Source organism: Vicia villosa, linkage group LG5 (genome assembly GCF_029867415.1).
Source record: "Vicia villosa cultivar HV-30 ecotype Madison, WI linkage group LG5, Vvil1.0, whole genome shotgun sequence".
NCBI lineage: Eukaryota > Viridiplantae > Streptophyta > Magnoliopsida > Fabales > Fabaceae > Vicia > Vicia villosa.
In genome coordinates, this window is record NC_081184.1 from 12,033,463 (window position 1) to 12,059,482 (window position 26,020).

The 26,020-nt window shown below is 36.5% G+C and overlaps 1 long non-coding RNA gene across 1 annotated transcript; it reads right to left on the reverse strand.

The window, feature by feature from the left end:
• Window positions 1–848: 848 nt before the first annotated feature.
• On the reverse strand, window positions 849–10,864 carry LOC131601333 (uncharacterized). The gene is made up of 2 exons (XR_009283645.1): window positions 8,760–10,864; window positions 849–1,162 (listed from the first exon to the last, which is right to left on the reverse strand). It is a non-coding gene; the product is annotated as an uncharacterized LOC131601333 (long non-coding RNA).
• Between the last annotated feature and the right edge of the window lie 15,156 nt (window positions 10,865–26,020).

Consider the following 26,020-nt stretch of genomic DNA (forward strand, 5'->3'; position numbering starts at 1 on the left):
AAGCAAGACATTATTTTCCAACGCTCGCCCGGCGAGCCAATTGCTTCGTAGGGCGACTCACACCTGAAGCAGCAACTTATTTTCTTCATTTGCTTCTTCTTTTAATGATCCAAAATTGCATCCTTGAAGTTTTATTACTCAATGCTCCATACCTGCTCAAATACATACAAAAATGAATGAAAAACTATTAGTCGGTGTTAGAATAAGATTTGTTCTGATCAATATTCTTAATTTTGATGATAACAAGGATATGAATTTTGTGTGAGATAATGTGGTACTCTAATACATTGCAATTTCCTTTTCAGGAAATATATAAAGAGTATGCACAAATCGTCACTCAGAAGCTTTGTCTCAGAAGGTTCAGCATGCAACATCAGAACATGGTCTGGCAAGACATCAGAAGATGGTCAAGGCAGAATCAGAACATGGGTCTATGGAAGCATCAGAAGAACTTGAGATCAGAAGCAGAAGCACTGAAGTTCTCATGGTATCACGCTCAGAAGCACTTCAAGGTCAGAAGACAAGAAGATGCTATGCACCAAGCTGTTTGACTCTGATGATATTCAAACGTTGTATACACAAACATCAGATCAGAAGAAAGTACAGGTGGCAGGCTACGCTGACTGACAAAAGGAACGTTGGAAGCTATTAAAGGCAACGTCAGTAGACACAGCGTGAACAAGGCTCGAGGTAGTTGACAAAAGCGTGAAACATTAAATGCAATGTTGTACGGAACATGCAAAGCATTAAATGCTCCCAACGGTCATCTTCTCAAACGCCTATAAATATGAAGTTCTGATGAGAAGCAAGGTGTAACTCGGTGAACTGACTTTTATTTTTTAAAGCAACCAATGTTGCGGTGAGCATGAGTCGCCACCGACTTTTATTTTGTCCAATGTTAGGAAAGGTAAAAAGTACAGAAAAAGACCTTTTTGAAAGAAAACGGGCTCGGGGGGTAAGTTATGAAAAGGGAAGGTGTAAGCACCCTTTTCATCCGTAGTTGTCTACGGGCTCTTAACTTGCTTAGCTCATGTTTGTTTGTTTTGAATTGAAAAGGGACATAAGGACTTTAGCGTAAATGCGTAGCCTTAGTCTTTGAAAAGTGTTGAAAAGATGTTTTTTAATAGAGCTAGGCATATTAAGAGCATTACCCTAGATTGATCTTTTTCTGTAATTTTTAAAGTTCCCAGGACTATCCATACTATATAGGAGTAGGTAGTCCCTGTTATATTGGACGTGCGGGTCATCGAAGGGTCATCGAGGTCGTTTGAAGGCAACAAGTAGAGGTACCTTTAGCAATATTCGAAGGGGCGATCGTCACTTTTTCGTAGGCAACAATCGAGGGTCATCGAGGGACTTAGTGACGATTTTATCTTGAGGGACATTTGCTAATGGGTACCTCTATATTTCGAGGAACACGACCTTTTATTTCCGAAGGCAACGAGAGAGGCGTACCCTAGAGGTGAGTGAGTGCAAGTGTGTTAGTATTCAGATATTTATCTTGGGTTTAGTGATCTACGATTAATTTTAAGTCTTTTCATACAATCCTATTAGCATACATCTAGGCAGTTAAATAACAGTTAATAAGATGCGGAAAAGTAAATCCTACGCTATTACATGGCTTTGGGAGCGGGGATTACAAAACTCAATAGACGGGAATAAAAATTATTACAACCCCAGGATATAAATTAAAACAAAAATCAGAGATAATATAAGCAAATGGAATTTGAGATAGTCCAAAGACTTCAAGTGTTGTACCTCGCAATCAAGAGAAAATGTTAGTAACACAATGACATAAAAAAATATAGAATATTTAAATTCTAACAAAAGTTAAATGAAATTAAAGAATATATATTTTTTGTATTTTTGTTATTATATATAAAAAAAAAATCTAACTACACAACATTAATATTTTTTGTATTTTGTTATATATATATATATATATATATATATATATATATATATATATATATATATATATATATATATATATATATAAACTCTAGACAAAAGCAATTAAGTTATAACAATATTTTTTGATGAAAAGAACATTAATAATAATAAATAATATAAAAACTAAAAAAGTTAGATGGAGCAGCATGTGAGGTGCCGCTGTGTGATACCTCTTGGAGCCATTCAATATTCATTTTTCTACTTTATAAAAAATAAAAACAGCACCTAATCATGTCTCTACAAGTGGCATTTAAATTATTAGAAAAAAAAAATCAAATAACAAACCACATCCACACGTTTGAAGATAGAGATCACAGTAAGCAAAAGAAATTTACATCTCTTTCTCCAAGAGAAACCATAAAATTAGCCTTGTTTCCAATCGTGGCTCTGACGTGGGAGTTCGGTTCGTGGGTGCTTTGAGCGGTAATTGTGTGGATTGTCGTCGGAGATTTGTCAGCGGAAGTCCGAGTGAGATGGCAACATGAACACTATGAGCGTGGATCTGCAATCTGCAATAATAAAAAATCTTTTTTAGTGTTTCAAAATTTTTTCTCTGATCGGTTATCGTTATTGCGTTGGAGAGTTTGGATATTGTTTGAGGTTGTAGAGGTGTTGTTGATGAAGTTTCAATAATGGTGGATTGTGATGTATGATTATGAGAGTTTATGTTTGATTGATGAAGTTTCAGTAATGGTGGATTGTGATGTATGGTTATGAGAGTTTGTTTGATTGAAAAAAATTTGTACAGGTTCTTGTTAGAGATGAATTTTAATGTGTTAGAAAAGTATGCACAGCGCCGTATTTGGTACGTGAAAATTGGTGTTGGTATGTGAAAATTGGTGGTTGTTAGTTGTTGAAATATGGCTCTCGTACCTCTTTTTATAGTCTCAAAATCAAGTCACAAATGGTATAGAACAACCAAATTATTAGCATTATGACCTTTGTCCACCACTTTAATCTTTTCTTCAATTTTGTTGATATTTTGTCTTGGGAATTTTGGAATGCTTGGAGATTTTGTCTCTACATGTTTTGGAAAGTTTTTTTGAAATTTACTAATAACATAATTAAAAAAATTCTAAGAAAAAAGTGACAAAAAAAAAAATATTGTTTGATTCTTTTTTATTTTATAACAATTTTTGGTTATTTTTGTGAATAAAAAGTGTGAGAAAAAAACATTTTTTTTTAAATAGTGAATAGAGAAATACAAAAATGACATAAAAAATTTTTTTGTGATTTTTTTGAATAAAAAGTGAAACGTTAGAACTAAGGTTAAAAACAAAAGAAAAAGGAAAAATGTTAGCTGTAAGATTCGAACCTATGACCTTGTACTTGTAAACCTTACCTCCTTACCAAGTGTGCTATATTATTTATTCGAAATAAAAAGCCAATTGAAAGTTTATGAAGCATCGGTCAGCATTTTGCTATTTATTAAAATATAACAATTTAAGGGTAAACTATTATATTTTTAAAATAGACTTTAAATCGAATATTTATAAAATTCAGAATGTCAATGTAAATGAACCCGAGATTTTATAAAAATCCAATTTTTGAAATAGTTTTGAATTTTTGAAAAGTGTGGGCAAATTTTGGGGTATGACAGCTGCCCCTGTTCAATCTTCTTAAACCTGAGGATGTAGATTGGCTTGTGTGCCTATCGGAATCTGAGGGTGGAAGAGGATTGAACACTAGAATACCCAGAAATTTGCCTTTGTTGATGGAGGGACTTTTGTATGAGATGGGCTTAAAGATGCCATCCGGAGGTTGACAGAGAACTGTCTGAGATGGCCTTAGAGATGCCACCTAACTGAGATGCTTGTCAGCAACCTGGGGGGTCATGCTTCCCATGGCGCGTATATGATAGATCTTCAGAATGTTTGGGGTTCAAGCTTCCAAACGTATATCTGGAATAGAGATTCATAGATGTTCGGGGTTCGAGCTTCCGAAACATCTACCATAAAATTCAGATCAATCGGGTTTCAGGCTTTCGAAACATATCTGCCGTAGATTTCAGAGCATCCGGGGTTCAGGCTTCCGGAACGTTTCCGTTGTAGAATTCAGATTATCTAGGGTTCAAGCTTCCGGAACATATCTGTTGTAGAATTCAGATCATTCGGGGTTCAAGCTTCCGAAACATATCTGCCGTAGATTTCAGAACATCCGGGGTTCATGCTTCCGGAACGTTTCTGTCGTAGAATTCAGATTATCCGGGGTTCAAGCTTCCGGAACATATCTGTTGTAGAATTCAGATCATTCGGGGTTCAAGCTTCCGAAACATATCTGCCGTAGATTTCAGAACATCTGGGGTTCAGGCTTCCGGAACGTTTCCGTTGTAGAATTCAGATTATCCAGGGTTCAAGCTTCCGGAACATATCTGTTGTAGAATTCAGATCATTCGGGGTTCAAGCTTCCGAAACATATCTGCCGTAGATTTCAGAACATCCGGGGTTCATGCTTCCGGAACGTTTCTGTCGTAGAATTCAGATTATCCGGGGTTCAAGCTTCCGGAACATATCTGTTGTAGAATTCAGATCATTCGGGGTTCAAGCTTCCGAAACATATCTGCCGTAGATTTCAGAACATCCGGGGTTCATGCTTCCGGAACGTTTCTGTCGTAGAATTCAGATTATCCGGGGTTCAAGCTTCTGGAACATATCTGTTGTAGAATTCAGATCATTCGGGGTTCAAGCTTCCGAAACATATCTGCCGTAGATTTCAGAACATCCGGGGTTCATGCTTCCGGAACGTGCATCTGATTGGAATATTTCAGAATATCCGGGGTTCGAGCTTCCGGAATGTATCTGGCGTAGGACATCAGAATGAGTTATTCATTGAACCATATCTGAAGAGGAATACCAGAACGGGTCGTACATTAGACCATATCTGGAAGTAAGACATCAGAACGAGTTATTCATTAAACCATATCTGAAGAGGAATACCAGAACGGGTCGTACATTAGACCATATCTGGAAGTAGGACATCAGAACGAGTTATTCATTAAACCATATTTGAAGAGGAATACCAGAACGGGTCGTACATTAGACCATATCTGGAAGTAGGACATCAGAACGAGTTATTCATTAAACCATATCTGAAGAGGAATACCAGAACGGGTCGTACATTAGACCATATCTGGAAGGATGTCAGAACGAGCCGTACATTAGACCATATCTGATGAAGGATGTCAGAACGAGTCATTCATTAGACCATATCTGATGAAGGATGTCAGAACGAGTCCTTCATTAGACCATATCTGAAAGAGCCATACTTTAGGCTGCATTTAATTTTGTTGACGATAGTTGCCTGACCGATTGGTCAATCTGAAAGATAAAGTTGGTTTTATGCAATGTCATGATGTATGTATTGTTTTTTTTTTTTTTGAAATGAATGAGAGTGTTATGCATATGCCATGAGATGTATAATGTATGAATGAAAATGTTGTTAATGATGACAATAAATTGTATCAGTGTTTTGCGGGGAAAATAAATCCCTGGCTCTTCAGCGCCTTTGAGAGATTATTTGAATCTCGACTTGACTGCCCCAGAGAAATTGGACAATAAAATGTCATGCCCCTTGTACATATTGGCGTTTTAGCCAATTGAGTAAGTCGTGGAAATACTTCTACTCTTTGGAGCACTTATGAAGCATGCCTGTTGGGAGGGCTTCCTGAGATTTGTGCTGTTATAAGCAACTTGCCCCAGTATCATGAGTTTAGGAACAATGCCCCTGATTGGTCAACACGTATGAGAGAGTCTTAGAGTCTTGACCTGATTTCCCCAAATATATGAATTCTTACTCAAAAGGGTATTCAACTGTTTTTGTGCCCCTGAGGGTGATCAGTATTTGAGATATTCTCGCTCGAACTCAATGGAGTTCTGAAGACAACTTGTCTCTTTAGACTTTTCATCTGCAGCTCATGATGGAGGCTTTCCTGGTGTCAAGTACTTGTTCATATGCAAGAATGTTTATTATGAGAAATATAATTGTAATGCAAAGTTCATGTTTGTCTTGAAGTTTGAAGAAGAATTTTTTTTTTGAAAGGATGTCAAAACATCGATTTTTTTGTGAAAGGTGGTGTGATACCAACTCAAGCGTTTTAGCAGAACTCCTAGGAGTCAGTTTACCGTATTCTCATTCACAGTATGCTTTCGAATTAACCCTGCCTCAATTAGGACTTTTAAAGGTTGTAACGTGGCCAGGTTCACGGTTTTTTTAGAAGAAAGGATTTTTAGGCTCAAAATTTTATTGGTGCCCACCCCCTTCGTAATGTTCTCCAACCTAAGTTCAGTTAACTCGATGCGAGCATTCATCCTTCAAGATGAGCTTGAGGCGATTGAAGAATCGATGAGGTGCTTGGACGTAGCAGTCACTCTACCTTTTGTATTTGGTGTTTGATCACACGACCACGACTTTTCCCTTTTGTTGAGGATTTTTTTTTTGTTTCCCTAACTTTTGCCTGGACAAATTCTTTTGAATTCCGAGTTTGAAGTCCAGCGGGATGCCCTAACTTTTGCCTAAGTCATTTTTTTTTAAGTTATTGACTTAGCGGGCTTTCTTTTTTCTTTTTTCGATTCGTTCTCTTTTTTTTTTTTTTGGAACAAGTCGTATGATCCTGAGACGTCTTCGATTTGTTGGAAAGATTGTGACTGCCTCATTTCTTGGTCGACGAGGGATAGTCGTTGTTGTATCATCCTATTTTAACCTCCTATTGCGAGAGATGACCATTGTGGTCTCGACTTTTCCTCAACCTTTTGAAGGATAACCATTGTTGTATCCTTAGATGCGAGCTCCTGCTGAATTTTGAACACTCAATCAGGTTAACTGAACACTACCCTGCCCCTGGGTTAAATGTGAGGGTTTTTTGTATAGAAAAGAAACTCCTACTTCAAGGCTCAAAGGGGTTGACAAGGGATTAACTTCCTTATATCTCCAGCGTTTGGATTTGAAACAATGCCTGTACATCATCAACAGGGTTTTACTCGAAAGCACGCCATTTGAGATTATGGATATTATATGTTCGTCATTCTCCCTTCAGAGTTATCATGCTTTATCACTGAGAGCTTGGTATCACAAGCAAATAAAAACATATTAGAGTGAGAGTGAATGAATTTTTTCAAGACAAACATATCCAATGCATCATTATTATAGTTCAAAAACAAACAAGTATTGCATATAGACAGTATTGAACAAGAACAAGAAAGATTACGCATGAAAATGCATGAGAAATTACGAATTGCCAACATTGAGGAGAATTTCTCCGTATGGACTTATTGCTTCAGAAGGTCCATTGAGTCGAAGGGGAACTTCAAATCTGGCCTGCAGGTGTGAATATGATAGCCTTTGCATCAATCAGGTCTTGTACCTTATCTCAGACTGGTTGGCAATTATCGATCGACTGACCTAGTGCCCTAGAGAGGAAACCAAACCAAGTGTTCGTATCTGAACTACAGATTGCTTCTAAGAAGAAGATTCTGACGAAGCCACAAAGGAATTGTAAGTATCAAGCTTTAGGGATTTGAGGCAGAAAATGAGAAACTCGTTGTCTAGTTCCCAACATTAGAAATGACTTTGGTTGCAGCTTCGTCTGAAGACCTTTGGCTTTCATCTTCGAACGTCCTTCTATATGAATCAAGCTCACCATATCGAGTGGGTCATAGCCTCTGATTCGGGGTATGGTACTTTTGAGCTTAAAAGCATGTGGCTAAAGGAAAATAAATCCTTTTGCCCCTTGATAGGAACTGTACCCTTGAGTTTGAAGGCATATGGCTAGAGGAAAATAAATCCTCTTGCCCCTTGATAGGAATTGTACCCTTGAGTTTGGAGGCATCTGGCTAGAGGAAAATAAATCCTCTTGCCCCTTGTCAGAAGTTTAGGCTCTTGATAGTCTTTCCATAGCACCTGGAAAGTATGCGCCATGAATCCCTAAGATCCTTGAAAAAGGTTAGTAAACATGTTAGGTAAAAGCATAAGGTAATATGGACAAGTGAGTCCTACACATAAAACCGACAAGGAAATCAAATCATTAGGGTATGAACAAATCCTGCAAGGAAACCAAACGGTTAGATAACAATCAAGTCACACAAGTGGCCTTAGGTTTAAAGGCTTGCATGAAGTTCAAATGTAAGTACCCTCCCCACTGAAGTTTAGTTGGCTCATCCTGTCCTAAATAAAGATCGGGTTCTAAGGAGCTCATATCATTGACCTTTCTCGAAGGCGCTTATCTCAGTTCGGCGATCGAATCACCAACCGAAAAGGTCCCGAAAGTCCAGTCCATATGAGTGTAGCTTCGAGTATCAACCAACTTCAGTCGGAACCAAAGCCAGCCATCTCGCTACTTTCTAAAAGGTCGAAGTTTAGTTCAACTAAGGTTCTAGGGGCGAATTAGTGCTTAATGACACCACGCGGCAGCCAAGCATTTCCCCAGGTCGGATCCCAAGGAACACCAGGACAAACCAATGTGTCACACTAATGATGGCCATCAGATCAACCACATCAGTATACGCTGTGCAGTCTCCTTGATCTCATGCCATTTACCTAAGGTACTCAGATCCGGGTGTAGGATCTTTCACATAATAACAAACCCAAGCAACCTTTAAAAATAAAGCATACAAACAAACAATTAAAAACATTTATAATGAACTAAGCCCTAAGGTAAACCCCTCTTAAAGACTCCCCAGCAGAGTCGCCAGTTCTGTAACTCGGTGAACTGACTTTTATTTTTTAAAGCAACCAATGTTGCGGTGAGCATGAGTCGCCACCGACTTTTATTTTGTCCAATGTTAGGAAAGGTAAAAAGTACAGAAAAAGACCTTTTTGAAAGAAAACGGGCTCGGGGGGTAAGTTATGAAAAGGGAAGGTGTAAGCACCCTTTTCATCCGTAGTTGTCTACGGGCTCTTAACTTGCTTAGCTCATGTTTGTTTGTTTTGAATTGAAAAGGGACATAAGGACTTTAGCCTAAATGCGTAGCCTTAGTCTTTGAAAAGTGTTGAAAAGATGTTTTTTAATAGAGCTAGGCATATTAAGAGCATTACCCTAGATTGATCTTTTTCTGTAATTTTTAAAGTTCCCAGGACTATCCATACTATATAGGAGTAGGTAGTCCCTGTTATATTGGACGTGCGGGTCATCGAAGGGTCATCGAGGTCGTTTGAAGGCAACAAGTAGAGGTACCTTTAGCAATATTCGAAGGGGCGATCGTCACTTTTTCGTAGGCAACAATCGAGGGTCATCGAGGGACTTAGTGACGATTTTATCTTGAGGGACATTTGCTAATGGGTACCTCTATATTTCGAGGAACACGACCTTTTATTTCCGAAGGCAACGAGAGAGGCGTACCCTAGAGGTGAGTGAGTGCAAGTGTGTTAGTATTCAGATATTTATCTTGGGTTTAGTGATCTACGATTAATTTTAAGTCTTTTCATACAATCCTATTAGCATACATCTAGGCAGTTAAATAACAGTTAATAAGATGCGGAAAAGTAAATCCTACGCTATTACATGGCTTTGGGAGCGGGGATTACAAAACTCAATAGACGGGAATAAAAATTATTACAACCCCAGGATATAAATTAAAACAAAAATCAGAGATAATATAAGCAAATGGAATTTGAGATAGTCCAAAGACTTCAAGTGTTGTACCTCGCAATCAAGAGAAAATGTTAGTAACACAATGACATAAAAAAATATAGAATATTTAAATTCTAACAAAAGTTAAATGAAATTAAAGAATATATATTTTTTGTATTTTTGTTATTATATATAAAAAAAAATCTAACTACACAACATTAATATTTTTTGTATTTTGTTATATATATATATATATATATATATATATATATATATATATATATATATATATATATATATATATATATAAACTCTAGACAAAAGCAATTAAGTTATAACAATATTTTTTGATGAAAAGAACATTAATAATAATAAATAATATAAAAACTAAAAAAGTTAGATGGAGCAGCATGTGAGGTGCCGCTGTGTGATACCTCTTGGAGCCATTCAATATTCATTTTTCTACTTTATAAAAAATAAAAACAGCACCTAATCATGTCTCTACAAGTGGCATTTAAATTATTAGAAAAAAAAATCAAATAACAAACCACATCCACACGTTTGAAGATAGAGATCACAGTAAGCAAAAGAAATTTACATCTCTTTCTCCAAGAGAAACCATAAAATTAGCCTTGTTCCCAATCGTGGCTCTGACGTGGGAGTTCGGTTCGTGGGTGCTTTGAGCGGTAATTGTGTGGATTGTCGTCGGAGATTTGTCAGCGGAAGTCCGAGTGAGATGGCAACATGAACACTATGAGCGTGGATCTGCAATCTGCAATAATAAAAAATCTTTTTTAGTGTTTCAAAATTTTTTCTCTGATCGGTTATCGTTATTGCGTTGGAGAGTTTGGATATTGTTTGAGGTTGTAGAGGTGTTGTTGATGAAGTTTCAATAATGGTGGATTGTGATGTATGATTATGAGAGTTTATGTTTGATTGATGAAGTTTCAGTAATGGTGGATTGTGATGTATGGTTATGAGAGTTTGTTTGATTGAAAAAAATTTGTACAGGTTCTTGTTAGAGATGAATTTTAATGTGTTAGAAAAGTATGCACAGCGCCGTATTTGGTACGTGAAAATTGGTGTTGGTATGTGAAAATTGGTGGTTGTTAGTTGTTGAAATATGGTTCTCGTACCTCTTTTTATAGTCTCAAAATCAAGTCACAAATGGTATAGAACAACCAAATTATTAGCATTATGACCTTTGTCCACCACTTTAATCTTTTCTTCAATTTTGTTGATATTTTGTCTTGGGAATTTTGGAATGCTTGGAGATTTTGTCTCTACATGTTTTGGAAAGTTTTTTTGAAATTTACTAATAACATAATTAAAAAAATTCTAAGAAAAAAGTGACAAAAAAAAAATATATTGTTTGATTCTTTTTTATTTTATAACAAATTTTGGTTATTTTTGTGAATAAAAAGTGTGAGAAAAAAAACATTTTTTTTTAAATAGTGAATAGAGAAATACAAAAATGACATAAAAATTTTTTTTGTGATTTTTTTGAATAAAAAGTGAAATGTTAGAACTAAGGTTAAAAACAAAAGAAAAAGGAAAAATGTTAGCTGTAAGATTCGAACCTATGACCTTGTACTTGTAAACCTTACCTCCTTACCAATTGTGCTATATTATTTATTCGAAATAAAAAGCCAATTGAAAGTTTATGAAGCATCGGTCAGCATTTTGCTATTTATTAAAATATAACAATTTAAGGGTAAACTATTATATTTTTAAAATAGACTTTAAATCGAATATTTATAAAATTCAGAATGTCAATGTAAATGAACCCGAGATTTTATAAAAATCCAATTTTTGAAATAGTTTTGAATTTTTGAAAAGTGTGGGCAAATTTTGGGGTATGACACAAGGTTACGAACTCTGAACCAATTCTTGACGATTTCTGTGAATATTAACTTGCTGAAACGCTGTTCAACTAAAAGCTCAGAAACTTCATCTTCATCAAAGCTCACTACATTGCTGTTGTAATATATTAGTGAGATTAAGCTTAAACGTTAAGAGAAATATCACTGTTGTGATTATAGCTTTTCAGAAGCATTTGTAATACTCTTAGAATTGATTACATTAATTTGTAAGTAACTAGAGTGATCAAGTGTTGATCAGGATACTCTAGGAAGTCTTAGCTTGTGTCTAAGCAGTTGTAATTAGAGTGATCACGTGGTGGTCAGGATACTCTAAGAAAGTCTTAGCTTGTGTCTAAGCATTTGTTCCTAGAGTGATCAGGTTGTGATCAGGATACTCTAGAAGACTTAGTCGTGGGCTAAGTGGAAAACCATTGTAATCTGTTGCGATTAGTGGATTAAATCCTCAGGTGAGGTAAATCACTCCGTGGGGGTGGACTGGAGTAGTTTAGTTAACAACGAACCAGGATAAAAATAACTGTGCAATTTGTTTTTATCGTTCAAGTTTTTAGACTACACTTATTCAAACCCCCCCCCCCTTTCTAAGTGTTTTTCTATCCTTCAATTGGCATCAGAGCGCCGGTTCTAAGGTGCAAGCACTTAACCGTGTTTAGAAAAGATTCAGGAAGAGAAAAACGCTTCAGTAAAAGATGGCTGGTAAAATTTCAACAGATCCACCTGCATCTACATACTGCTGAGCAATACAATAGTAACAATGGTTATACTAGACCACCAGTATTTGATGGTGAAAACTTTGAATACTGGAAAGATAAACTGGAAAGTTACTTTCTTGGTCTAGATGGTGAACTATGGGATCTTCTGATGGATGGTTACAAACATCCAGTGAAAGCTAGTGGCATAAAGCTTACGAGGCAAGAAATGGATGATGATCAGAAGAAGCTTTTCAAGAATCATCATAAATGTAGGACTGTTTTGCTGAATGCTATCTCTCATGCTGAGTATGAGAAGATATCTAACAGGGAAACTGCCTATGATATATATGAGTCATTAAAAATGACCCATGAGGGAAATGCTCAAGTCAAGGAGACTAAAGCTCTTGCTCTAATCCAGAAATATGAAGCCTTCAAGATGGAGGATGATGAAAACATTGAGAAGATCTTCTCAAGATTTCAAACGCTAATTGCTGGATTAAGAGTTCTGGATAAAGGCTACACCAAGGCTGGTCATGTAAAGAAGATTATCAGAAGCTTGCCCAGAAGATGGGGTCCAATGGTGACTTGATCAGTGCATTTTGATGCACATTCCTCTACGTTTGTACTTATACATTTCCATGGTTTGCTTGTCTTATTTTTGTATTTTATAATGTTTTTATATTTTAATTTATTTTTATTGTTATTTGATTTTCGTATTAATTTTTCAGCATTAGCAGTCTGCACGGAAACGATCATATCTGGAGTTCCGGGAGTCCGATTGAGACGTTCTAATAATCGCCGGAAAGCTAAGAGAAAGAGCTACAACTTCTATGTTGGAGTCAAAGTCAGAATCGGAACCTATATTTCCCAGAATTGCGTTTGAAGCTGCAGCACTATTTTATTTTCAGTTTTTGGGTCGTTTAGTAGTGGGCCTGGTTTTGTCATTCGACCCAGTTGGGTCATAAACATTTTTTGGCTGATTCCTAATAGGTCTAGCAGCCGTGTTATTGTTTATCACGATTTTACTATTCACGTTTTTGGGAGAGCTTGTACGTTTGATCATGAAGAACTAATTCTTAGAGGTTAATCTGCTGTAAACGGTTTCCGCCGATACTTTGAGGTTCTTATATTTTCCAATTAATCTATTTCCTTTCAATTCTAATCTTTGATATGTTGTTTGCTTAATTCGATATTATCCAAGGTTGAATTGATTTATTTCGATGGTTGCATGTTCCTATACTTTAATCGTGTTTGCTTAATCCGCGTATGTTTGTCGTGTTTGCTTAATTCACGATTGCTATATATAATCCGTTTGCTTAATTCGGGAATTAGGAACATACATCATATAATATCAATTGCGCTTGTATAATTGTTGTTATAATCGAAAAGGGAATAGAATCCGCTTGTGAGTTGGAAATTATTTGGATCGATGATAAGTTAGGAAGCCAAAACAGTAGATTAATCGTTTTAGCTTATTTGATAATCACTTATTTACTCTATTTTATAAATTGATTCTAAAACCATAAACCCCATCATAATCGTTTCTATTGGTTAATAACAATACAAGAATCTTTGTGAGAACGATATTCGAGTTGTCGTTACCGCTAAACTACTGTTTTCCAAAATACTCGTTCTTGATCCGCGCGCGACAGCGGATCAAATTGGCGCCGTTGCCGGGGATTCTTGTCGTTATTAATTTATTTTAGAGTCTTAGGTTTAGTGTTTGTGCGTTTAGACCATAGGTTCCTCGCAGTTTGGGCCGTAACGGCTTTTTGAGTCGAAAAATCGATTTTTTTGGAAAATTGAGTCTGATCGGTAATCTGTTTTTGCCTACTAGGAGCACAAAAATCGTGCGATCAATACTCCCTTACTCTAGAAGAGTAAGGGAATTCGACCCCAAATCTCCAAATTCATCGTTTTTCTATTTTTAATGAATTTTTTTACTATTTTCATAGAGTCGAAAAAATCCAAAAAAAATCTCAAAATTCTTATTTGTCTTAATTAGATTAAATTTAGTGTTTTTATATTTTTATGAATTTATTTTAATCGTTTTTCTTCTTTCCATTTGTTTCTGCATGTTTGGGACATAGTTGGTATTTATGTGTTTGTTGATAACATGGCTGAACAAAGAACCTTAAGGCAGTTGGCTGCCCCTGATGCGAACTTATGCATTGAGTATCCTGATGTTGATGTACCTTTTGAATTGGAATATGGTTTAACACATTTGTTGCCTAGGTTTAATGGTTTTGCAGGTGAGGATCCGCATATGCATCTGAATGAATTTCAGATTGTGTGCTCTGCACCTTCCGAACCTTCACTAGAGGATATTGTCAAACAAATGGCTGCAAATAATCTTCAGTATCAACAACACATAGATTCTACTCTTCAGACTTTACAAACACAGATTGGACAACTTGCCACTTTGATGAATGTCATGCAGCAAGCTCAAGGATCAAACCAACAACCCTTGGATGAGCAATCCATTTTTCAAATAGAGTTGCTTTCTGAAAATGTTGATGATATTTGTACTGATTCGTTTGCAGATGATTTTCCATCATTGTCTGGTTTTGATGATGTTTACTCTTGTGATGTTTGTACTGACACTAATATTTGCTCTGTTTGTGCTGAAATTGAGCTTGCCTTGCAAAATGATATTCTTACTGCAGATGAGGTTGCAAATGAAGTTGTTCATGTAGATGAAGCTCTCGACACCCCGGCTGCCCGGAACAAACCATCCATTGAACAACCACCTTCCCAAGAGCTGAAACCAATTCCTAAAAATCTTAAATATGCTTATTTAGAGATGAATGAAAAACTTCCGGTTATAATTTCTTCTAAACTTTATTTTGATCAAGAAAGTAAGTTTTTGCAGGTTTTGAAGAAGCATAAGAAAGGAATTGGATGGACCTTGGATGACATTTATGATATTAGTTCGTCCATGTGTGTGCATAGGATCTCACTTGAAGATGTAGCAAAAGTAGTGAGGCAGCCCCATAACCTTTGGTTCCTTGATGTCGTGAAAGATGAGAGCACCTTCACGTGTCCATTTGACACTTTTACTTTTAGAAGAACATTCTTTGATCCTGGAATAAAAGGCGAAGGAGCTAAACCACTTTTTAAGGACGATGAGCATTACCCAAAGCTACTCCATGAGAGCCCCACTTTGGAAGAAGAAAATTTAGAAGATATCTCTTTGGGAAAGGCAGCTTATGTGATCACTTATCCCCCTTGACTTCTCGGGTGTGTTCTTTCCTTTCTCTCACTCTTATTTTATATTAATGTTCTTTCATTGAGGACAATGTATGTCTTAAGTGTGGGGGAGAGAATCATTTATTTGTTTTGTTTTCTTTCAATTTTTTTTTTGTTTTTGTTTTAATTTCAACCAATAAAAAATGCATCTTCTTGAAAGTTTTAGGCTATAGACTAATTTGAATCGAGTTTGCGGAGACGTGGGAAAAATTCACAAGATCGGTATCGTTCTAACACCGTAAGTCTCCTGCATATGGAAATCGATTTGAATTTTTTATTATGTTTTAGCCTTAAATTCTCATTCTCTGACAGCTCTTTAGTAGTTTATTTCAGCAGTCGGCACCATCTCTCACACACTTTACGCAGGAAGCCGATGAATATAAGTGAATGTTCCGAAAAGAAAAGAAAAAAAGAGAAAAGAAAAAGGTAATACACCTTCTAAGTTTGGTGATCCTCACCCGGTCACTTAACCCAACAGTTGTGTAATCTTCAAAAAAAAAAAGCTTCCAAAACTCTTTGTTAGTTGGTTCAGCGGTTTCTGGTGCTGAACTTGGTAGGGAGGATTACGGTCCGATCCCCCGCAACTACATCTGAGTAAGCAAAGGGTTATGCCACGCAAGTACCGGAACCCAGTGCAAAAGGATCAGAGTCACTAACCGGTCGTCCTGCTATAAGTGTGTGGAGATAACGGGCTTAATGTGATTGTGCTTGAATGAAAAAGAGCAAAAAGGATGAGTAAGTTAGGCTATGGTATAATAATATGATTTGAATTGGTTTGTGTATTTAGGAGGCTTATGTCTGCATATCTGTGGTTAGTATTCTTACGATGTCCTTAGTGTGCAAGATTAGTACCTGTCGATGCAAACTTACCGGAAGAAGATTGGTAGCCTAGGATGAGTAACTGTTGATGTATTTCTGCTTTCTTTGTTTTGTTTTTCATTTTGCTCGGAGTGCAAAAGTTCAAGTGTGGGGGAATTTGATCAGTGCATTTTGATGCACATTCCTCTACGTTTGTACTTATACATTTCCATGGTTTGCTTGTCTTATTTTTGTATTTTATAATGTTTTTATATTTTAATTTATTTTTATTGTTATTTGATTTTCGTATTAATTTTTCAGCATTAGCAGTCTGCACGGAAACGATCATATCTGGAGTTCCGGGAGTCCGATTGAGGCGTTCTAATAATCGCCGGAAAGCTAAGAGAAAGAGCTACAACTTCTATGTTGGAGTCAAAGTCAGAATCGGAACCTATATTTCCCAGAATTGCATTTGAAGCTGCAGCACTATTTTATTTTCAGTTTTTGGGTCGTTTAGTAGTGGGCCTGGTTTTGTCATTCGACCCAGTTGGGTCATAAACATTTTTTGGCTGATTCCTAATAGGTCTAGCAGCCGTGTTACTGTTTATCACGATTTTACTATTCACGTTTTTGGGAGAGCTTGTACGTTTGATCATGAAGAACTAATTCTTAGAGGTTAATCTGCTGTAAACGGTTTCCGCTGATACGTTGAGGTTCTTATATTTTCCAATTAATCTATTTCCTTTCAATTCTAATCTTTGATTTTTTGTTTGCTTAATTCGATATTATCCAAGGTTGAATTGATTTATTTCGATGGTTGCATGTTCCTATACTTTAATCGCGTTTGCTTAATCCGCGAATGTTTGTCGTGTTTGCTTAATTCACGATTGCTATATATAATCCGTTTGCTTAATTCGGGAATTAGGAACATACATCATATAATATCAATTGCGCTTGTATAATTGTTGTTATAATCGAAAAGGGAATAGAATCCGCTTGTGAGTTGGAAATTATTTGGATCGATGATAAGTTAGGAAGCCAAAACAGTAGATTAATCATTTTAGCTTATTTGATAATCACTTATTTACTCTATTTTATAAATTGATTCTAAAACCATAAACCCCATCATAATCGTTTCTATTGGTTAATAACAATACAAGAATCTTTGTGAGAACGATATTCGAGTTGTCGTTACCGCTAAACTACTGTTTTACAAAATACTCGTTTTTGATCCGCGCGCGACAGCGGATCATGACTGCATTCAAGATTGCCAAGAATCTGAATGAAGTTTCTTTGGAAGAGCTTATCAGTGACTTGAGAAGCCATGAAATAGAGCTGGATGCAAACGAGCCTCAGAAGAAAGGTAAGTCTATTGCATTAAAATCTAATGTTAAAAAATGCACTAACGCTTTTCAGGCTAAAGAAGAAGATCCTGAAGAATCTGAATCTGAAGAAGAAGATGAACTGTCCATGATCTCCAGAAGGGTAAACCAACTCTGGAAGAGCAAGCAAAGGAAGTTCAGAGGCTTCAGAAGTTCAAAGAGATTTGAACGTGGAGAATCTTCTGGTGACAGAAGATCTGACAAGAAGAAGGTTGTCTGCTATGAGTGCAATGAGCCTGGACATTACAAGAACGAGTGTCCAAAACTTCAGAAGGAGAATCCCAAAAAGAAGTTTCATAAGAAGAAAGGTCTTATGGCAACATGGGATGATTCTGAATCAGAATCAGACTCTGAAGGAGAACAAGCCAACTTCGCGCTGATGGCTACAGAAGATGATGGATCAGAATCTACATCAGAATCAGATTCTGAAGAGGTATTTTCTGAACTATCTAGAGAAGAGTTAGTTTCCAGTTTAACAGAACTTCTGGAACTCAAGGCTCATCTTAGTATCAAATACAAAAAGCTGAAGAAGCAGTTTGAATTTGAAACTAAGAAGCTGGAAGTGGAAAATTCTGAACTGAAGGAAAAAGTTTTAAATCTATCCAAAGATAGTGGATCTCCTTCTGAAACAGAAAAATCCATTCCTAGCGTGAATCATATTCTGAAAGAATATGACTCGAGCTTCAGAAAGTTCTTATCTAGAAGTATTGGCAGAAGTCATCTTGCTTCTATGATATATGGTGTTTCTGGAAACAGAAGGTTTGGTTTTGGCTATGAGGGTGATACCTCACATAAATTTGAACCTGTTGATGATCTGAAGATCACATACAAGCCATTGTATGATCAGTTCAAATATGGCCATGCTCATGATATTAGGCTCACTTCACATGCACAGAAGTTTAACACTGTTCACACCAAGAAGCATGTGACACATCCTAAGAAATATCATGCTGACAAACCTAAAGAATATCATGCTTTTCCTCCTGTTAAATATATTGATAAACCCAAGTTCAATCAGAACTTGAGGAGAACTAACAATAAAGGACCCAAGAAATTGTGGGTACCTAAGGAGAAGATAATTTCTGTTGCAGATATCCTTGGCGGCAAAGAGGACAAAAAGCAAAATGTCATGGTACCTGGACTCTGGGTGCTCGCGACACATGACGGGAAGAAGGTCTACATTCCAAGACCTGGTGCTTAAACCAGGTGGATAAGTCAAGTTTGGAGGAGATCAGAAGGGCAAAATCATTGGCTCTGGAACCATAAGTCTTGGTAACTCTCCTTCCATAACTAATGTACTTCTTGTAGAAGGATTAACGCATAGCTTATTGTCCATAAGTCAATTAAGTGACAATGGTTATGATATAATCTTCAATCAAAAGTCTTGCAAGGCTGTAAGTCAGAAGGATGGCTTAATCCTATTTACAGGCAAGAGAAAGAACAACATTTATAAGATTGATCTTTCTGATCTTGAGAAGCAGAAGGTGACTTGTCTTATGTCTGTTTCTGAGGAGCAATGGGTCTGGCACAGAAGATTAGGACATGCTAGTTCGAGAAAGATTTCTCAGATTAATAAACTAAATCTGGTCAGAGGACTCCCAAATCTGAAATACAAATCAGATGCTCTTTGTGAAGCATGTCAGAAGGGCAAGTTCTCCAAACCTGCATTCAAGTCTAAGAATGTTGTTTCTTCCTCAAGGCCGTTAGAACTCTTGCACATTGATCTGTTTGGCCCAGTCAAAACAGCATCTGTCAGAGGGAAGAAATATGGATTAGTCATCGTAGATGATTATAGCCGCTGGACATGGGTAAAGTTCTTAAAACACAAGGATGAGTCTCATTCAGTGTTCTTTGAATTCTGCACTCAGATCCAATCTGAGAAAGAGTGCAAAATCATAAAGGTTAGAAGTGATCATGGTGGCGAATTTGAGAACAGATTCTTTGAGGAGTTCCTCAAAGAAAATGGTATTGCCCATGATTTCTCTTGTCCTAGAACTCCACAACAAAATGGAGTTGTAGAACAAAAGAATAGGACTCTACAAGAAATGGCCAGAACCATGATCAATGAAACCAATATGGCTAAGCATTTCTGGGCAGAAGCAATAAACACTGCATGTTATATTCAGAACAGAATCTCTATAAGACCTATTCTAAATAAGACTCCTTATGAATTGTGGAAGAACAGAAAGCCCAACATTTCATATTTCCATCCTTTTGGATGTGTATGTTTTATTCTGAATACTAAAGATCATCTTGGTAAGTTTGATTCTAAAGCACAAAAGTGTTTCCTTCTTGGATATTCTGAACGCTCTAAAGGCTACAGAGTATACAATATTGAAACATTGATTGTAGAAGAATCAATCAATATCAGGTTTGATGATAAGCTTGGTCTTGAAAAACCAAAGCAGTTTGAGAATTTTGCAGATTTTGATATTGATATATCAGAAGCAGTAGAACCAAGAAGCAAAGCTGCAGAAGCTGGCAGTCTCAGAAGCAATGAATCAGAAGATTAAGTTGCTGCATCTTTAGAGTATCTCAGGATTTTTGAAGAACCAACAGTCAGAAGATCACCTAGACTTGCTTCAGCTCATTCAGAAGATGTGATCCTTGGGAAGAAAGATGATCCCATCAAAACAAGGGCATTCCTTAAGAACAATGCAGAATGTCAATTAGGTCTTGTTTCTTTGATCGAGCCAACTTCTGTTGACCAAGCTCTAGAAGATCCTGACTGGATAATTGCCATGCAAGAAGAACTAAATCAGTTTACAAGGAATGACGTATGGGACTTGGTTCCTAGACCAAAAGGATTTAACATCATCGGCACTAAGTAGGTGTTCAGAAACAAGCTAAGCGAGAAGGGAGAAGTGGTAAGAAACAAAGCCAGACTGGTTGCTCAAGGTTATAGTTAGCAAGAAGGGATTGACTACACAGAAACCTTTGCACCAGTGGCCAGGTTAGAATCTATTCGTCTATTAATTTCTTTTGCCACTCAACATAACATCACTCTTTATCAGATGGATGTCAAGAGTGCCTTCTTAAATGGTTATATAGATGAAGAAGTTTATGTCCATCAACCTCGTGGTTTTGAAGACTCCAAGTCTCCAAATCATGTATTTAAATTAAAGAAATCATTATACGGATTGAAGCAAGCTCCGAGAGCTTGGTATGAACGTTTAAGTTCCTTCCTTCTGGAAAATGGTTTCACTAGAGGAAAAGTGGACACTACTCTCTTTTGTAAAACCTTTAAAAAGGATATTTTAATATGTCAAATATATGTTGATGATATCATCTTTGGAACATCTAATGCTACACTTGGAAAGGAGTTTGCTGAGTCTATGCAGGCTGAATTTGAAATGAGCATGATGGGAGAACTCAAGTATTTCCTTGGAATTCAAATCAACCAAACTTCTGACGGAACTTATGTTCATCAAACGAAGTATGTGAAAGAACTTCTGAAGAAGTTTAATATTTCTGTAAGCAAAGAAGCCAAAACTCCTATGCATCCAACATGTGTCCTAGGTAAGGATGAGGTAAGTAAGAAGGTAGATCGGAAGTTGTACAGAGGTATGATTGGATCTCTTCTATACCTAACTGCTTCTAGACCTGACATTCTCTTCAGTGTTTGTTTGTGTGCTAGATTCCAATCAGATCCGAGAGAATCTCATTTAACTGCGGTTAAGAGAATTCTGAGGTATCTGAAAGGTACTACTAATGTTGGTTTAGTTTACAGAAGATCCAAAGATTACAACTTAGTAGGATTATGTGATGCTGACTATGCTGGAGATAGAATAGAAAGGAAGAGCACTTTTGGGAGTTGTCAATTCCTTGGAAGTCATCTGATCTCATGGTACAGCAAGAAGCAAGCTACAATTGCCCTCTCAACAATAGAAGCAGAATATGTTGCTGCTGCTGGTTGTAGCACACAAATGCTCTGGATGAGAAGTCAGCTAGAAGATTATCAGATATATGAGAGTAACATTCCTATTTTCTGTGATAATACTTCTGCTATATGTTTATCTAAGAATCCTATTTTACATTCAAAAGCTAAACATATTGAGATTAAACATCATTTCATAAGGGACTATGTTCAGAAGGGTGTTATATCTTTAAACTTTATGGATACAGACCATCAATGGGCTGATATCTTTACAAAACCCCTTACTGAAGATAGGTTTAAGTTCATTCTGAAGAATATCAGTATGGATTTATGCCCAGAATGAGAAGATGAGAAGATCTTATGTATGAGTATCTTCTGAAATGAGATTGGATTAGTCTTTTATAAGAAGTTCTGATTGTAATCAATTAGAAGTAGTGATTCTGTTATTACTAACGTTTCATTGTCTAAGTTGACTCAGAATCTCTTTAAAAGTAAAACAGCTGTAACTGGCTATCCAGATGGTAAACACGTGTTCACTATTTCTGGACAAGCGTGCGTGCAGTTGAGGGGACGCCTACTTAGGTAACTGTGCTAATCACTTCTTTTGTCATTATTACCTCTCCTCACGTCACGTAACATTAAATCCTATCCATCATTTCTTTTTATTTTTTTTCTTTTATATTCTTCAAACGTTTCTTTTCCCTCTTATATTTCTCTCTCTTGCATTCAGTTTCTTTTTCTCTCTCTCTCTGCATCTTGCATAAACCCTAGTTTATTCATCTTCAACCTAGCATTCATCATGAATACTTTTTCAAGTTCCTCCCAACAAGCATTCAACAGACAAAAGGTTTCTCCACTGAAAACTCGCTACATTCCTCCATCAGAAATGGAAGTTTTGTGTAAATCTTCTGTGGACTATGATGACTTGGGTGCTTATGGTTTCAAACCAAAAATGAAGACGAAGGCTCAAGGGTGGTCGATCTATTTGAATAGAACGATTGGAAGGGTTGTCTGCATACATCTTTTGTAATTCTGTTTGATTAATCAATGAAAAAGTTTATTTCTGTTTCATTCCTTTTGTCTCTTGCTTTACATCTGAATCTTTTATATTCTTTTTGATGTTATGACAAAAAGGGGGAGAAAATATATGATAAATGATCTGATTAATATTATCAGTTACCGGGTAAAAAGGCCTCACATTACTAACAGAACTTGCAAAGTTCTATGCTTTTAAGTTGTGTTGTTGCAGGAATTGAAGATTCTCTTTACAAGATCAACATAAGAAGCAACAAGATGAATCAAGTTCTTGGATTCTTGAAGCAAGCTGAGTGCTATGAAGCTTCAGAATCAGAAGCAAGAAGGAAGAATGTTCAGATATTCTAATGATAAAATATGCTCTGAAACATTATGTTTATGTGTTCTGACACATACCATATGGCTCTGATACACAATATGTGTTATGAAACATATTCTATGTTCTGACTCATTCATGCTGACTTTTGTCGTTTAGTTTTGTTCTGTAACATTTCAGGATGTAGAGATGCTCTGATGATGCTCTGGTACATTCAACAATGTTCTGATACAATCTAGCATGAAGTGATGAAAGAAGAAATTCAAGCTCTGAAGCTGTCCCAATGGAAGCAAGAATCAGAAGCTGTGATGTTCTGAAGATCTAAAGAAATTCAAGTTCTGAAGCTGTCCGATGGAAGCAGAAGTCAGAAGCTGTGAATGTTCTGAAGATCAAAGAAATTCAAGTTCTGAAGCTGTCCGATGGAAGCAGAAGTCAGAAGCTGTGAATGTTCTGAGGATCTAAAGAAATTCAATGTTCTGAAGCTGTCCTATGGAAGCAGAAATCAGAAGTCATGAATGTTCTGAAGATCAAGCACTGTGAACGTCTCTACTGAAATACTCAGGGAAGTCTTTTATTATTAAAATTCTTCTAGTATTAATTTCAGGGGGAGATTATTCATCTCAGGGGGAGATTGTTAATCTCAGGGGGAGACATATTCACATGCTTATGTTATGGCTGTGTAATTGTCTTTAGCTGTCTGCTCTTTCTGATCGCAAATTCATATCATTTATATATGTTTTTGTCATCATCAAAAAGGGGGAGATTGTTAGAACAAGATTTGTTCTGATCAATATTCTTAGTTTTGATGATAACAAGGATATGAATTTTGTGTGAGATAATGTGGTACTCTAATACATTGCAATTTCCTTTTCAGGAAATATATAAAGAGTATGCACAAATCAGCGCTCAGAAGCTTTGTCTCAGAAGGTTCAGCATGCAACATCAGAACATGGTCTGGCAAGACATCAGAAGATGGTCAAGGCAGAATCAGAACATGGGTCTATGGAAGCATCAGAAGAACTTGAGATCAGAAGCAGAAGCACTGAAGTTCTCATGGTATCACGCTCAGAAGCACTTCAAGGTCAGAAGACAAGAAGATGCTATGCACCAAGCTGTTTGACTCTGATGATATTCAAACGTTGTATACACAAACATCAGATCAGAAGAAAGTACAGGTGACAGGCTACGCTGACTGACAAAAGGAACGTTGGAAGCTATTAAAGGCAACGTTAGTAGACACAGCGTGAACAAGGCTCGAGGTAGTTGACAAAAGCGTGAAACATTAAATGCAATGTTGTACGGAACACGCAAAGCATTAAATGCTCCCAACGGTCATCTTCTCAAACGCCTATAAATATGAAGTTCTGATGAGAAGCAAGGTTACGAACTCTGAACCAATTCTTGACGATTTCTGTGAATATTAACTTGTTGAAACGCTGTTCAACTAAAAGCTCAGAAACTTCATCTTCATCAAAGCTCACTACATTGTTGTTGTAATATATTAGTGAGATTAAGCTTAAACGTTAAGAGAAATATCACTGTTGTGATTATAGCTTTTCAGAAGCATTTGTATCCTCCGGTTTGTCAGTGCCAATTAATGAGCAATCCACCTCCGAATCACCGAATGCACGACCCAAAGTTGTTATCTAAGCTAATCCTAGAGAAAAATGGGGTTGGTGGAGTTGAGAGAACAAAAACCCTCTCCCAAAACCATCCTAACAAATGAAATATAAACAAAATTCTGCTACGCGACCTTCACCTGGCGAGCAAATTACTCTGCCGGGCAAAACCTTTATTCCTGGCCACATAGCCTGCACCACGTCAACTAGTGGGCAAAAATATTTTCTTTCGCCCGACGACTCCTTATTCTTCCGTCCGGCAAACAAAAGGCGGGGCAAGGCAGAAGCAAGACATTATTTTTCAACACTCGCCCGACGAACCAATTGCTCCGTCGGGCGACTCACACCAGAAGCAGCAACTTATTTTCTTCATTTTCTTCTTCTTTTATTGATCCAAAATTGCATCTTTGAAGCTTTATTACTCAATGCTCCATACCTGCTCAAATACCTACAAAAATGAATGAAAAACTATTAGTCGGTACATAAATGAATCAAAAACTCGATTAAATACAAAGTATACGTATTGTATGGAATATACATTAAAACGCGTTTAAATTGAGGAAAAAGAGAAGATAAGTGCCACAAAACTATACACAAAATAACTTTAATTTGGCACTTATCAAACTCTCCACAATTTAAACTTGTTTGTCTGTAAACAAGAATTAACTAACTCAAGGAAACAAACGCAAAAATTCAAAAATCACGAATCAACAAGTTTTGAAAAACGGAGAAATGTATGACTCAATTGTAAAACGGTACACACAGAGTAAATCCTTACCATTAAACTACGACGATAACATAAACATGACACAAATTCTAAATAAAATTAATATACCAAACATTCTAAAACAACACTAGTTCAAAAATGAATCACACCTAGAACACAGTCATCGGTAGATGAAAAACACAAAAGTGGGGTATTTTCACTCATCCAACAATCTTGCAAACAAAAGACTAAATTATGCAACCATCCAAAAATCATGTTGAAAACACAGAGGCAAGAATCACTAGCGCTTTTCAAGGTTGTAATGTGGTCGGATGAACAAACAAGGGATAAGTCCTAAGGCTAATCGAAACAAAAACATGCCCAAACCTAAGGGAGTGATCAACTCACAAAAGCTAAAACAACGAAATTTCAATCAAACTTCATCTGAATCTCAAATTTTTACACCAAAACACAAACTTATTAACACAACATTATTCCATACTATTTTTTTTTCTTTTTCAAAACTTTTTCTCTTTTTTTTTTATTTTTATTTTCACTTCTTTCCACATTTTTCTTTTCTTTAAACCTCATAACAATCAACCAATAAGTGCATGTGCAATTCTCTCCCCCACTTGAATTCAACCATGTCATTATGTGAATACTCCCTACTTTCTAAGGCAAGGTAAAAATTCATACAACAACACAAAGTTTCAAGAAAAAAGAAATCAACATCCATACAAAAAGGAAAACCAAACACTCATAGACAAACATTAAGTTCAAAAATAACATGGATGTTGACAAAAAGCTCAAAGGGGTTACTAATGATCACACACTCACAAGGTGAATTGACTATTTGGCCAAGGTAGTTGTGCTCAAAATGAAACAAAGATGCCTTGATCACTTTTATGCAGTTATACAATTAACACACATAAAATATTAAGCATAATAA